Source organism: Hylaeus volcanicus, chromosome 7 (genome assembly GCF_026283585.1).
Source record: "Hylaeus volcanicus isolate JK05 chromosome 7, UHH_iyHylVolc1.0_haploid, whole genome shotgun sequence".
NCBI classification, from domain to species: domain Eukaryota; kingdom Metazoa; phylum Arthropoda; class Insecta; order Hymenoptera; family Colletidae; genus Hylaeus; species Hylaeus volcanicus.
This window is the reverse complement of record NC_071982.1, coordinates 11,576,404-11,593,306: the sequence shown is the minus strand read 5'-3', so window position 1 is coordinate 11,593,306 and position 16,903 is coordinate 11,576,404. Positions and strand designations below refer to the sequence as shown.

Below are 16,903 nucleotides of genomic sequence, written 5' to 3'. Positions count from 1 at the left end.
AAATACGATAATTAAAGCTTCAAAGTGATATGATTGCAGAGTATGTATTAGGAATGGACCTCCAAACTTGAGAATCTTTCATTCCATTCAGATGGGATAAAAGAATAGAGTTCCCTATGACTCCATAACTGTCACTTTTGAGTGTGCACTTATAGAGTCATCAAGAATTTTTTACTTCAATATCACATAACTTTTTTCATAAAATTGAGGAAATGGAGACTCGTTTCAGAGAAGTGACAGGAACAAACTATTTAGTATTTGTAACCATACTATTGATTGGCAGGTCATTGGTAGCCTTCTAACCACTTTTGAACAAGATCGATGTGGGTTTGAGTTAATGTGATAATTGAAGCTTTAAAGTGATGTGGGTGAAGAGTACTTCTTAGGAATGTCTAGGTTTCAAAATCCGTTATCTCATACGCTGTATGACATTAAAGAACAGAATTCCTGGTGACCCTGTAACCATCACTCCTGAGATCGATTTAAAGAACTCGTCTTTTGGCGGTACTTTCTGTCACTCATGTTTATCATATCCTCAACAATATTATAACCCATTTTCTAAATTTCATGTACCTCTACTCTGAAATAAAAACGAAACTGTATCCTTCGATGTTCACTCAGAGAAAATACTCAAATTCCAGAGAATAATTAAACTGATCTCAATTTTAATAAAATGTATGGTTGAAGAGTTTGTGTATTTTAATATTTATTTTGCTTGTCGTTTGAAATTGTTATGGACCATTAACTCTCTAGAATTATACAGTTAGGGTGTTCGATCGAAACAACTGTCAAGGTCAAACTACACGTTATCACTACTCGAATAGGTATTTATCGTCGCGCGAAACGGTCGCTTTAAGTCGCTTAAAGCAGATGACGCCGAGCAGAACCAAGGTTCTTAAAGTATACAGAAAATGGTATTCTGAAGCTACAAATATCCAAAACCCTTTTAATTCGTTTAAGTGTAATAAAAACTAATATCTCCATTGCTCTTACTCAATAGTTGAATAGTATACACGTTGAAAGTAATATTAAACATATTCTATAAACTTCATTTGAAGGAATTGTGTTATTAAAAAAAAATGTTAACTAGATCGAAGTTAACAGAAATACCATACTTCCACTGCGGTATCTCTGATGAAAAATATTTAAATTAGATTCCTACATGAATGTTAACTTCACACGATAACAAAGATATTGCCCCAGACTGGCTCTAAACATATTGTTTTTCTTCATTAACAAATACACTTTCTTAAGAATCATGAACAATTGCAAAATAGACTAGAACACGTCTCAAGAAGTAAAAAATAATCGAACAGACCCTGCGACTACCCATTGCAACAACCCAAACGAATCTCCACACCCATAACGACACAACAATAAAACCATACACAAAGAATCCTCCCAATATAAGGTAACATACACCACCTTCATCAAATACTTTAAACTCACGCCATCCACAAAGTCTTCAAGTAAAATGAATTCCTCCAACGTCCACCCTACCAAGCATCATTCTTCTGTGAAATCTGAAGATGCAGATAAATCGACATCGTTTGTTCCCGGGCATAAACCGCTTGCGCGTTTAGCGAGCACCTTACGATCCATCGCGGAAGACGATTTTCGCGAAGTGGAAGATTCGGTCGGTTGAGCACCACGCTTGTCGGACAGTTTTATCGTAAACAGGAGGATAATGCGATCCAGTAGGAAAAATCGTGGAAGACTTATGGGTCTAGACTCGAGGTTCTAGGCTCTAGCCTCTAGGCAGTACAGGCACGTCGGTATGCGAGATACAAGCTGCCGATTAAAGCGCCTATCCGTTCCTGGTGTGTGTACACTTCGCTTTTGCCAGCGGATGCATTCTCGTGGCTTCGAAAACTGCGAATTTTTCCACCGGGCCCCCCTTCGCTAATTCCTCTTATCGGCTAATGATAGAAAATTATAGTGTACGTAACTAACAACCATCAATCAATGAGTTTGACGTTATTTATTGGGTCCTCTTCTACTATTTGATTTATCTGGAAGTGAATTGGCATGTATATGGATAAATTTAGGTTTTATTTTAGAGAAAGGTCGTGGGTGTGCCGTGTTTAAATTACTGTTATGAACTGAAGGCTCTTGAACGAGGAAAAATTTCTATTGATTCTATGAGATTCTATTCGAATAATAAATTATGTTGTTAACCAATTCGTTGGATACACAAATTTATTCTAAAACTATAGCTTTAGAAGAAGGTTCATCGTTCTCTTGAGCTCGTGGCACAGTTTAGAAGACGACTCATAAAATGCTTGAGCCTGTGACAACTGTTGACAAGATATTCGTAATCCTACCCGGAGTCATATCACAGTTCAGAAAATGTATGCTATTCTTGGTAGCATTGCACAATTTATAAGGAAGTGTACAATCTTTCTAAACTTTTAGCACAGTTCAGAAGAAAACACACATCACAATCTTCATATGCTTATCCCACAATCAAGAAGAAAATTAAATGATTAGCATAACCAGTAGTTTCAATCGTGAATAATTATTCTATTGGGTTGTCCAGAAGGTTCGTGCCAATTTTTAAGAAAAATTCAAAGGCACATTTGAATTCTGATATATATTTATTGAATTATATAAATACCATTTTGTTCCACGACCTTTCCATCTTTTAAGGGATGCACCCACGTTAATTGTTTTCAACCATTCCGATATAAACAGACGTGTACCACCTACCAAAAATCGGCACGGACTTTCCAGACAAACTGATAATAAATCTTGTGACCGTGTTACCATGCTGAAAACTTGAAAAGTTTAACGAAAATTAACCCTTTGCACTCGAGAGGTGACTCTCAGTTCACCATTAGGTTTCACGCAGCAAATCTATCAGCAATAATGTTTCATTTCTTTGGACCTCGAAATGTGAATAAAATGATTGTTGGTGGGGTAAAGACGACCTGATTCTCAAATCTCGATAGCTTAGCATTCGTGGCAATAGAATGCTAAGAAAACATCTCGAGTTGCTGGTAGATACTAAAAAAAGGGCCTCGAGTACAAAGGGTTAAATGCTGCAATATTAATCCTTCCTTCCCTATCGAAACGCTCAAAATTACTTTTAACCCGAATACCAATATCCTCAACGAAGCGAATAACACTTGTCTCGTTCAGGTAATCCTGAAAATCTCCGCCATTAGCGTTACCTTAATACTCCATCCTGGAACGCATTTGCACGGTTTGAAACGCATTGAAACGGATGGCATTTATATCGACAAAGAGAGCCTCGGTTTCGGCCGGAATCGTGTTTCTTTAAAGTTGAAATCGGTCGCCGGGAGGGAACCCAGGCAAAGATTTCCTCCGCGGCAAGGGAGAGAACGTTAAACGTCGCTCTTTCTATGCAAAACACTTTGATGCATTCATATCGATAGAGTTTAACGAGAGAATAGAAAGCACCGCTCTCGAACAATTCGTCTTTAGAAAACGCATTTCGAAGCCATCAAGATATTCCAACCCGTACCTTTTGTTCGCTGTAACGGCACAAACGCGCGACGAGCTCGCGAGGGGACACCTTGTACATTTGACTCGCCGGTGCGTTTAGGAAAGCCGCGCTTCCTGAAAAGCATAATGATCGGTGCCGAGTGATCGGAACCGAGATAAGTGTCTTCCGGTGTTATCCCGCACAATGGGAAGACCTAAACGTGCGAACGAGCACTGGGAACAATGAAAACGCGGCTCTCGCATGTGGCCGAGCGCACACGCATGCAGGACGCCGCGTGAAATTGCAGAAAGGAAAGAGTTACGGTTTGTGGACCATGAAAAACACGAGTTATCATGGGATTTTCGCACAGGCTTTTCGTATGCTTCAATCTTCTTCGACTAATTTCTCAGGATAGTTAAGGGTTTAGTCGGGAAAATGAAAACGGACATTTTCTTGTGTGTTTCTTTGAAGGTATTAAATAATAATTTTTCTTAATGAAATTTAAATATATTACAGAGTATGCGTTAAAGAACTCTAAACAAATTTTTGTTTTAAAGAAAGATTGATTCATTTCGTCGTAACAGGCGATGACGTGGGTGGTCACTTGGTTTGCGGTGAGCAAGATTTTTTTAAATTGGTTTACCTGGAAACAAAAATAAAGGTAGATTTAGAAAGTATGTTAGACTAATGGGTCCCTAATTGAAGGATTTTTTATTTTTTTATATACTTTTCTTTTTATTCTGTATATAAACGCTCAACACTTTCGCTGCGGACGAAAAGAAGTAGCTTTGCGCTGGGAGCTGCAATTATGATATTTTTTTAATGAAAAATTTCTTACAAATGTTCTAATATGATTATTTTGAATAACATATATTTGTGGTAACTTATTTTATATATAATATGATTGCCGAACAAAAATAATGAAAACTGAGTAATAATAAAAAGAACCATATATTTTCAGTTGGACGCACATGTGTATCATCCGCAGCGAAAGTGTTAATTTTACAGTGAAAATTGAAGTTTAACTTCAAATGTACGGTATTACCGGTCCAGAGATCCGGTTAGTCTACTATATTCTCTAAATCTACCTTTATTTTTGTTTTCAGGTGACCCAGCGTAAATTTTGTGTTCTCCATTGTGGACGCCAGGTCTGAAAGTGTTGATGCAAAGAAATTGATATTCATTTTTTAAACGTTTTCGACGGTATCCATCATGTTTACCGAGTATCGAGGACGTCGCGGAGGAGTCCTCGTTCGCGCTCGTCGGCGTGAGCGTATGTATCCCCGCGAGCCTTTTCCGGGGTAGCGATCTCGCCTGGGCCCCGATGAAATAACACGGGAGGAGTATCACGGGATCGGGCGACAGCAGGTGGTAAAAAGATCGGTACCCGGCCGAGCAAACGCTGCGCAGGCATTCGCGACGTGCCGCAGGGAGCCGAGTTCTTGCCTCGCCAAGACGGGCACGCGGTTAGTCATCAAGGCCCAGAGATTGTTCCCGCGGACGGCGACCCGACCGGTTGACCAAAACCACAAGCTTCCCTCCCTCCCTTCCCGTCGGGTTCGTTCGTTGTACGCTCCTCGGCGCTCTCCTTCTTATCTCTTTTCCTACTGTTTTGCTCTGCTTGTCTCTCTCTCTCTCTCTCTCTCTCTCTCTTTCTCTCTTCCTCCCTCCACCACCCCTCTTTCTCTCTCACCCAGTGTTGATATCTCCGTCGCTCCTCGACGTTGGCCAGCATTTCCCTCCGCGTGGTAGTCGCGGTCGGCTCCGTCTCCAATGCCCTGCGTCCGGTATCGACTGAGATCGGGTAATCTTAGAAAGTCAACAGGGTATCAGGTATTGATGGCAACACTGTTGAGCGTCCGTGCCCTCGGCGTCGACTTACCCCCCTGCTCCACCGCGAAACCAGGTTTCCCGCGATTCGACCCACTCCCTTTTTCAACCTTTTGGGATCCGGTGAAGCGACATCATCGCCCTGGAAAAACCATGGAGGTTTGTAGGGTGATTGGGAGTTAGAAAAGAACGAACCGTTCTGAACAGCCTAAATCTATCCATCGGTAAGGTTTGTTTAAGCTTGTTTGCTGAAAAGAAGAGAGTTGAGACAAGAGGTCCTTGGGATGGTCAAGGTTGGAGATCAAGGGAGCATTGAGTACCTAATCTCGATTAATTGGACGATCATGCTGGTTATTGCGAGTTAGGCTTCGACTTCTAATCTTACAAGGGAAGGCTCAGAAGCGATACTCACCGATTGCAATGAAATTTGGTAGAGTGATAGATCTATGTCTAGAATAAGCGTAGCTGTAATATTAAAAGTTAGTTTGAATATGTAGTAAAAGCCTATAGCGTGCTAGCCACTATGCCACTGGCCTATACCGCTGGCCTATACCGCTTGAAGTTGTGTTAGCAATAGGAATGCATCCCGCTATGGGCTTTTATTACATATTTAAGGTCGATTCAGACTATACGACACGGACCGTCACGTTCCGGCAACGACACGACAAAACATTAAAACACGCGTTTTAATGGAACTAGTCACACTATTCCCGTTGACGTAACGTTCAGGTCGGTGTCTGTTAAGTGTGAATAGTTCCATTAAAATGCGTGTTTTAATGTTTTGTCGTGTCGGTGCCGGTACGTTTCGTTGCCGGAACGTGTCGTATAGTCTGAATCGACCATTAAGCTAACTTTTCTCAGAAATGGCTGGCCATCTGCGGCTAATATTACAGTTACGCTTATTCTAGATATAGATCTATCACTCTACCAAATTTCATTGCAATCGGTGAGTATCACTTCTGAGCCTTCCCTTGTTAGAGTCACCTTCGGGGCTTTGTGCTATGAATGTTACGTTAGAGATTCGGGAGAAATGATAATTTAGTCCAATCTTGAAGGATCTGTAAATATTGGAATCACTCAAAACGGTAATTTAGGCACTTAAAATTTAATCATGGAATATATAAAGATAAAAATAATAGTACTCATGTTTAGAGCTCGTAAATAAAAATGCCGTGTTCCTGTTGTCTTCCTTCTCATTTGAGAGTAGATTTAACGTCGTCCATATTACCTCCCGAGTTACCCTATTCTTAGTTTGGGTCTTGAGCGTTTACTATTTGTGCGTGCTTAAGTATTATAAGTAGTCTCTTCGGGGAGCTTCCTTGTTGACGTTAGCTTAAGGGTGGCGGGAACCTGCTCTTTTTTTTCTCTGTTTCGTTGGGTTGTTGACTTGACAGTGACTACGTTTTCTGTGTACCCGGTCTGGCGTATTTTAAAACGCGATAAAGCAGAAGCAAATGGTACGTACTACACTTGTTGATAATTTAATCATTGTCGAGATCAAGTTTGTTCAAGAAATGTGAGAAAAATAATGAGGCATTCTACAACCTTTTCAGGATAATTTTTTAAGAGTTCCTTCATAAATTTTCGTACCTCGTTGAATAATTTTACACCACGCGTATAAATAAACGCGAATAAACGAAAAATATACGGGTATAAATTCCATAATTTTGATGTTCAAATAACAATCATAGCAGAGTGTCTTTGACAAATTAAAACGCAAATATCCTGAAGCCCTTCATTTCAATTCCAATCCGTATCGCATTAATTCCGTGCAGCAATAACACCGTACTCAACGCATAAGAAAAATCGTATAAAATTAATTCGATATGAATTTAATATTTATAGACTAGTCAGTATTAAAATAAGATTCAGATCATCCAGCCTGTAACGATTAATAATCTGATTTCATAACGATCTCAATACACATGTAAACTTTCATAACCGTGCGACAGTCCATAACAGAAGCAATATTCGTTGCAATAATCCTTGTTTGAAACCATCTCAATCCGACAACCTGTCAAGCTTTCTCACACTCGTATCCCTACATAAAGCCCCCAACCTCTTAACAAGTTCCGATAATTCCCTTAATCCGCCTCCACGTACCCGAATACCGCGAAGCGTAACCGACATATGTTAATTCGTTAAAAATATTCAAGCACCGTGCATGCGTTAAATTAATACTGTGTCTATTAATCCGCTAAGCACAATACAGGGTGTCCCAAAATTGTTGGAAGTCCTTAAAAGGGGTGGTTCCGGGAGGTGATTTGAAACAACTTTTTCCTTAGCGAAAATGTTGTCCGAGGCTTCGTTGAGGAGATATTAACAGAAAACCCCGACCAATCAGAGCGCGAGTACGCCAATGGAACGCCCACAGGGGCGTAGGCTATGCGCTAGGCAGTCGCGCTCTGATTGGTCGGGGTTTTCGCATAATATCTCCTTAACGAAGCCTCGGACGACATTTTTGCTAAGGAAAAAGTTGTTTCAAATCACCTCCCGAACCACCCCTTTCAAGGTGTTACAACATTTTTGGGACATCCTGTATGTCTGGAATAAACTCGTACGCGAGCAGCGCGAAATCGAATACAGAAAGTTAACCGGATTTAACTGACTGGTATCCGCTCTTCATTAAAGCCGCGTTCAGAGACGCTGAACGACGCTGTCCTTGCCCATTGGGATATTTCGACGTCGATACGAGAGATCCGGAAAGAAATAGAACAGCAAATCGATCGGAGAGCTCAGGATGTATTATAATATCAGCGATCGCGAGCGGTGAATCGACGAGGTTAATTAACAGCGCAGAATAACATGCTTATTGCCCGACGAGGAACGTGATGTAATCTCCTATCCGAGTAATTCCGGCGATGGTAACATCCGGCGCAGAATACTCGCGATTAGATCGATGCTCGTTGAGATTATCTGCTTGGGGGTTTACCGTTAATCGGTGTCAGCGCCGAAGATGCATCTGCGTGCGTAGTTGTTTAACCAAGAAACTCGGATGGGGAAAATGAGTGGAACGATTAGATAGATAGAGATTTAATGAGGGGAGCGTCATATTCTGAATGTTGAGAAATGAAAGGAATTTCAAAAGGGGCCCTTGGGCTTTGTTTTTTAATAAAACACAAATTTTTACACCGATTTTAGTTAATTATACGTGAAAGATGTATTTTATGTATTCGACTCTGGTAGGCTAATTGTGGGATTAAAAAATAAAATCCTGAAGCCTCGTTTAAAAATCCTTTTACATAATCAGTTATAAAAATATTAGTTCGCCCAATACACACAATATTGGGTATTCGAAAAAGTTCGTGACGTTTCTCAACTATTTGCATGATTTCATCGCATCGTTCCTTGATTGGTCGACCACAGCGTGATGCATCTGTGACATCAAAATTTGTATAGAGCATTTTGTCCGTAAAAACCACAAATTTGTTCACAAGCCTGCATAGCATTCTTGCCTTGATCGAGTATAACATAACTACATCACATATTTCATCAAACTTTAAAGTTAAAGTAGTAAATTTCAATTTACTTCAATATTAATAAATAATTGTACAAAAGAATTTTTTCATTCATATAGTATACATCACGCATGCACCTGTCAAGGAAATCATAATAGACGCTTAACCTTTTAATATTAATCCCGTAAACTTTCAATCAAAATGAAAAAAAAAATAGAATATATCCCATTATACTATGCGTGTTTAATTACAGAGTAACACTTCAAAGTCCCTTTATTTCGGAATTGATTCGCTGTGGTGTAGATCACCAAACAACTCATACCGCCACTTGCATTTTCCAACCTACTTTCCACTCCCTCTTCTTTCCCACATCGTTTTCCAATTTCCTATGGACGACCGGGCAAGCAAAGGGTTTACTCTCTCGACGACCAGCCCGTTCCTCCGACCGGGCGTTACACACAGCGACGGTTTTATCGTGCTTGGGTTTTCGAGTAATCACTCTCGTTGTTGGAACTTGAAACTAACCGCACGCGCGCGCATAACTCGAGTGTTTTATCGCAACCTCATCATCACCGCAGACTGCGCCTTCGGCCGTACATGTCGGTCTGTTTTTGCTACGCTTCACATATTAAAGGCCTCGGAGTCAAAGTGCTAATCCGATACGTCTGTGTGCACGCTGGATAGAACCAGTCGGTGTTCATTAAAATGTGGTGGTCCGTAACTTTGAGAAATGCTGCCTCCGTGATCGCCGATCTCCTCCCTCGTGCTCCTCCTCCCCGCTACCACACGGTGTTGCCCTACCTCTCCTTATTGTTTTATCAGCCATGTCATTATCCTTGAGGGGAATTCTCTGTTTTCAGCAATCGCCGAGGAGTTTTGGTCTTCTTGCTTGGGGCAGCCTCCTCGCATTCCTCCGCGGAAACATTCTGACCCCCCTTTAGGTTCGTTATTTGTCTTAACTATCGTTCTTAAATATCGGGGGACAACGACGTCTTATTGTGGTAGTTTCGTTTTTCCTTGCTGAATTTAGAGAATTTAGACAGCATTTGATAAAAGGGTTTGTTACTTTTTTGATCCTGTATATAGGGAAGCAAATATGTGATATAACAATTTGTTAATTGTCTTTAAGTGAGGGATTTTAGATGATGAAGGGAAGTAATGTTTTGTTAGCCTCTTGAAGTTTTGAATTTTTTTCATTGAAACCATAATGTGTATCACGTACATGATATGAAATCTGGAGTTAATTGATATCAAATATTATAATAAAAATCAATAATTTTAGTGAGTACCTAAATTAATGTTTATTACCTTCTTGATTACCAAATTTCAATAAAAGTAATTCAATTGCGAGTAGCATAGAAGAGAACTTGAACTTTACAGCATTGAAACAAAAACTAAAGTAAAGAATTTCAACTTTGTTAGCAAAGTTAACCCTCTGTTAAAGATAGAATCCTTAATTGTATTTATTGTTCCATTTCCAAAAGGACCCCTTACCTATTATTCGTAATTATCGTAGTTAAAATTTCGCAGTGAATAGTCACCTACATATATACCCAAGTACTCCTCGTATTATAATGTACTATAATATATAAAGTATACAAAATACGTGATGAAGGCAAAGGTATAGTGATTCTCCATGCAAAAGTGAATACAAAACATCTAATAACATTTTTTTCATACGACGCTTAGTTTTAGAGGAAATCGATTCTGAAAGTCCGTGGGGTACCATTTGCTTAACGTGTCTGACCATTACTCACTGTTTCTACTTGTGGTAGTATTTTCAATTATTGGCATCCCTATGGTATTACCTGTTTTAGCTATTACATATTCAGCTATCCTAACTTGGAAGATATTACTACACACGAAAAATAAAGAATATTGTAGCATCATATCAACAAACTAATATTAATAAACAATAATAATCTAATAAAGCATGTTATCGATCCATTTAATAAATGTACTGGGAATATGCTTAGACAGACTAAATTAGTGTGGTTAATCTACATGTATTATATCGAGATTCATTTATTTGTGTATTTAGAGACTCTAATCACAAGTAGAAGCAGCGAGTAATGGACAGACGCGTCAGCCAAAGTACACTCGATTCGTGCGATCTCTAGGAATCCTTTTAATTTATTTGATCGATAATGAAGCTTCGTACGAAAAAATTGTGTAGGACATCTTTTATTCATTTTTACATGAAGAATTAACTTATTTTCAGTGGATTGCGAATTTTTCAGTACATTCGGTGCAACGTGTTCTGGAAATATCATATAGAGCTAAATAAAATTGCAACATTTTCAATTTACTTTTAGTCCTTTTCCGTGTTCTCCACAAAGTCAATACACCACGATTAAGGTCTATGTACACATATCCGTAATGTGTCAGTTCCGTATCCGTTCAGTTCCGTCATGTTCCATCAGTGTCAGTGATTTTAAATATTCTTCTGTTGTTTTTGAATGGGCATGTTCACGCACGTCCGACACCGCTCCGTGACGTTATTGATACGGTACGGATACGGAACTGACACGTTACGGATATGTCTAAATAGACCTTTAAATAAATTATGTAACAAGTAAGAGGAATTTAGAATATTTATTATTGTGACTTTCTTCAAATTGATATTCCTTAAAATTAAGTAGATTTTCCCATTCCTATCCAGACACTACACCGAGTTTCAGAATTCTAGATATATTTTTCTAATTCTGTGCCACCGTACGCCCGCTCAGGTGGAAGAATAGGCTTGCGTAACGCGTTCCGACGCACGACGTATCCGCGTGATTTTTTTCGCGATCGATCGATTCGATTTCCTGATATTGTAGCGGCGCAGCGATATAATTGATCCCGATTTCTGCGATCCGGTCGCGTTTTACACGCAACGCGCGACTGGTTTCCAGCGAATATTCACAAGAGCGCCGGTATACCCGCCGTCTCGGATTCGCTTTTTCCTTTCCCGTTCGAGATATTGCCAGTGATTTATCGTTTTACGAGCGTGGAACGATAATACGCGCGTCCCGACTGACTTGTCTAACTGAAAAACCCACCCATGTGGGGACATCATGCACGACCGAAAAAAGAATTAAAATTAAATAATAATTTCGATGCATCATGTTGAGCAGGGATTATTTTAAGAGGGTAGGGAAAATGAACGATTATGTGAAACCCGGTGGTCAGTGGAAGTGAGGTTTGATGGTGAATGTAAATTAATTGAAAGCATCGTCGTTTATGGATTTATTTTCTCAAAATCGAACCATGTCTTGAGATGTTAATATAAAATTTAAGTATCAAAATATTCTTGCATATAACGATAACGTTATTCGTTAATTTTGTAAGGATTTCTATGTTACTTTAATTCTGATTATTAGGACCAGAGAAATACACCCTACCACATAACTGGAAAATTCCAATAGGGTGGTACAAGACTATTTATATTTTCTATTATACATTAACATATTTCAATGAAACTTGACATAAACATTTTTCGAAGTATGCAATTTTAAATCAAATATGCGATATTTACATCGCACGTTTAGCATCGTCGGAAGAAAAATAACACACGATACGCGTTTCGATTTAGCCCAGCTACCCCTAATACGATCGTTCCCTCTAACTGTTCCAAAAGTTAACGTTCCAAAAGTTAACATCGTGACCAACGAAGAAGAAAAAGGCAGAGGAACGGAGGAAAAAGGCCTCCGCGAAGAAACGCCATGCCGTTACGCAACCCCCGACGATTTAACTAAAAATATCGAAGCGGGATTATATTCCGTAAGCATCTAATGTTACACGTCGGCTCGAGTAATGCGAGGCACACGAAAGCTTAGCGAATTTTAATGCGTTACGATAGCACTCGTGTGCTGGCGATCGATAAAATTGACATTGTACACGCGAACACTGGCCCCCGAAGAAATATTTACGACGGGTAAATGCATCCGCGTATACGCGCCGATGGAGCTATGCAACGATGCACTTTGTGCGGCTCGCGTCGTAACAGCGCCGTACGCTGGGTCTCCTCTTGTAGCGATTACTGGCGCCAGTCGACTGGCGGGAGTGACCGGTGTACAGAAAACGTGTCAATCCGAGTGGCACCACACTGCTGGCGTCAATAATCAGTTAGTTTACAGTCGGTCCCATAAATATTCGTACCCTCTATGTCTATTCAAAAAATTTGTTTGCAATAAATGGTAGGTTTGACGTTTCCAAGTATATTTGTGTAAGTATGTTGATGTTTATATAAATATATACAGTCAATTCCATAAATATTAGTACCCTCTATGATGACTATTGAAGTTTGAGTAAATTAAATAATAGTTTTGATATTTCCAAATGAATTTTTCATTATAAACATGTATATAAATAAGCTTATACATGTATAGTAGTCAATCGCATAAATATTTGTAACCTCTATATCTATTATAGAAATTTGTATAAATGTGGTGATGTATTTATAAATATATACGCGTATAAGCTGATTTATATACATATTTACAATGAAAAATTAATTTAGTAATATCGAAACTATTATTTAATTTAGTCAAACTTCTTCGATAGACATAGAAGATACGAATATTTATGGGATTGACTGTATATATTTATATAAACATCAACATACTTATACAAACATACTTGGAAACGTCAAACCTACCATTTATTGCAAACAAGTTTCTTCGATAGACATAGAGGGTACGAATATTTATGGAACTGACTGTATATATATAAGTTTATTCATATAGATATTTACAATGAAAAATTAATTTAGTAATACCGAAACTATTATTTGATTTAGTTAAACTTCTTCGATAGACATAGAGGATACGAATATTTATGGGATCGATTGTAGTTGGATCAGTGAGGGACAGTTGTCTAGAGGGCTCATTGTTAATAGTTTTAGTGCAAATAATAACAAAGGGTGGGAGAAATGGTTAATAAATGTTTTAATAAAATTCCTAAAGACGCGTGAATAGTATATAGTGTTAATGTGGAATTGTGAATAGCGCTATCATCGTCATTGCAGTCGTAATAGTTATCGTCACAGTCATCGTCATCATTATTGTTATATACATAGTCATCGCCATTGTCAGTGACAGTCCCATCGTAATTATAGTCAATGCCATCTTCATCGTCATAGGCACAGTTGTAGGTATCGTCAAATCGTCACATCGTCGTACCATCAGATAGTCATACCATGTCGTTACATTGTCACATAATCAAATGGTCATATCGTCACGTTGTCACATAATCAAATGGTCATATCGTCACGTTGTCACATAATCAAATGGTCATATCGTCACGTTGTCACATCGTCACTTCGTCACATCGTCATCCCCTCTAAAAAGCTACCAACAATCCCCCATCAAACAGCATCCTCAGCTGAAGAACATCAACAACTACCATTCAGGCTATAGGTGTTCTCCGAATGCCAAGACGCGACTAACCAAAAACTCAAGACAGACCCACCCCCTTGAGCCAACAATCGGAAGCAGACAGTCCGAAGTGTTCATATTATTTTGTCTAACCCCAGTCTCATCTTGACGGACGACCGACGGAAAGCACCATCCTCTTCGGGCGCAATCGTGGCTCCCCCTAGCATTACGAGGGTGGAAAGCTTCTCTCGAAAGTTCTTCCTGGCTCGGGACGCATCTTTTCCTGGAGAAAAATGGCGCCAATCGCGGAGACTCTCCCTCGCGCCGGACAGGCCGGCCCTAACGCTGCGGCGCGGCGAACGGCTTCACGACTCGCCAGGCCCTTCTGGCCCCTCCGTCTGCCTCGCTGGCCCTTCGTTTCTCCCTCATCTCCCTGGCGGAGGACCTAGAGGGTCCCTCTGCCCCCGTCGCCGTCCTTCTTTCGCCCGGTGGCATCGTCCTCGCGTCTACAGGCTGAAGCTCCACTCGCTGATGCGGAGCACTGACCCGCAAACTGGTTCCTCCATTACACAAGGCTTTCTCCCCCTACCCTGCCCTTTTCTCCCCCCCCCCCCCCATCTGTTCCAGCCCCCTCTCGAGGCTTCCTTCTCTCCGTCTCCCCGTATCTCGGGATCACTTCGATTCCTCTTTCGTTCGTTCTCGTCCCCTCCGCGAGCGGTGTGTCTCTTTTACTTACAAGTAGCCTTCCCGCGTCCGTGTCAGCTTCTGCAACCCCCTGCGGAACGATCGGCCTCGTCAAAACGCCACGGAGATTCGGCAAGGTTGAGGCCAAACCTGCTCACCGACAGCGATACCCTGAATCCTCGTCGCGAGGTTCGCTGGTAGCTCGGACCTCTGCTCGCTTTCTTTCGACGCTCCTTTTACTTTTGATGGTGTGCATTGGGGCGGGGAAGGTATCGTTGATGGGTGACATATCCCTCCTTTTCGGACTTTTGCGTCTTTTTTTATTCTAATTTAGAAAAGGAACTAAGGTTACAGAGCTCTGTTACGTATCGAAAGGGTGTGTAGGGGAAGCTCGTCTTAATTCGAGGTTTCTGGACGTTTTCTTAAATTGTAGTACTTCTGAATATTTAAGGTTGTAATAACGTCACGGTGCGGTGTCGGACGTGTGTGAACATGTCCATTAAAAAACAACAGAAGAATATTTAAAATCACCGACACTGATGGATCATCACGAAACTGACACATTACGGGTTTGTGTAAATAGACCTTAAACGTTTGAGTCCCAAGCAGCGCGATCGCGCTGTTGAGATTTCATGTCGGGAAAACCCAGTACTCATTTAGGGAAAGCGCGGTTGCGCTGTATGGGATTCTTCGACAGTGTTTTTTCAATACCCCCTGCGACTCAAACGGTTAATTCGAAGTTTTGGACATTTCCTTAAATTGTAGCACTTCTAAATATTTGATACATTTATTTTTCTGCTGTGATGCACGTTCAGTACACATAGTTTCAATATGTTTGTTATGTAATAATTTAAAGTGGTACAATGTTATCCAATATAGGAAATTTTCCCCTATATGTGTGTTTAGTGTTCGACTCTGTTTGACTATGTATCTCAGGGGTTGTCCGTCAAAAAATGATAAAATTCCATATGGTTACTTATATGTACATACGTACATATACATACAGCATTGGTACCATCACATTTTTGGAAAAGTTCTGTGTGTATACAATGATGTATGCATGTTTGTGTATGTGTGTGTTGGCCTTTGTTTTGCAATGCACTTTAGGAATAGTTCATCGGAAAATTAGAAAATTTGACCTCTATATAAAGAAAAGTATAATAATAAGGAAAAACATACAAGATTAGGGACTTCTAGTGTTCTCGGTAGCGAGATCCATTGGTTTGGAGTGAATCTAGAATGTCTACTTTAAAATGTAAAGCCTTCAAACTCCACACATGGCAAGTTCGAAAGAATGGTGTTGTAGAAAATTGAACTGCAGCAATTTTTAATTTCTTTCTCACTCTTACCACTATGACTCTCAACCTACTATGTAGAACATAGTCAGGATCCGCTAGGGAAGCCTCGCTGAAGAATCCTCTAGAAGGAAACGCCATAATACTATTGCCCTATAAACCGATAATATTGCTTCTTCTACCTGAATTCATCGAGTCATAATTATGGGAAAAAGTAATTTTTGACATGACAATATCCGAGCTACTTTTTAACATAGCATCTGTGACCTGTGTGATAGTCATACTTATTGTTAGTCGATCAATATAGTCCGTATTACTACTAAGTATTTAAAAAAAATTATGAACAAGCAATCCTCAAACGACTCCAGAAGTCACACACAACAGAAGTCGTCCCAGGGTTAATAACTATCTGCAATACGTTCGAATTAAGCGTCAGGTTTGTTATCAGTGTCCTAGTTGCGTGAACCGAGCCGCAAGGGTTAATTTGGAGAATCGGTTCGTGGATTCGACGAATAATTGCTTCGTTGCGATCAACGATTAATTTGTTCAAATGGAACAGCTTCACTGAAGTTAGTTTTCTTAGAATCTAAATTATTCATTCCCTCTCTCTTCCAACTGAGGAAATCAGACATCAATTTGATCAAACTTTTAAAAGAATCGAGAATATAATTGAGTGCTAAAAAATATCAAATGCCGTCTCAGAAAATAAAATTAAAGCAGGATAGAAAATTAATATAACAAATTTAGATTTTACTAAAATGTAAAAGATCGATATTTCTATAAATACCAAGGTGCAATAAGAACAGAAAATCTCCTTGAATGAAACAG

The 16,903-nt window shown here is 39.8% G+C and overlaps 1 protein-coding gene and 1 long non-coding RNA gene across 3 annotated transcripts in view; both read right to left on the bottom strand.

Annotated features, from left to right (window-relative positions):
• LOC128879342 (follistatin) overlaps positions 1-16,903 on the bottom strand; it is an 89,172-nt gene that overhangs the window by 63,858 nt on the left and 8,411 nt on the right. The window lies entirely within an intron of this gene.
• LOC128879343 (uncharacterized) lies at positions 3,956-5,657 on the bottom strand. The gene is made up of 4 exons (XR_008457606.1): positions 5,331-5,657; positions 4,669-5,257; positions 4,537-4,598; positions 3,956-4,091 (listed from the first exon to the last, which is right to left on the bottom strand). It is a non-coding gene; the product is annotated as an uncharacterized LOC128879343 (long non-coding RNA).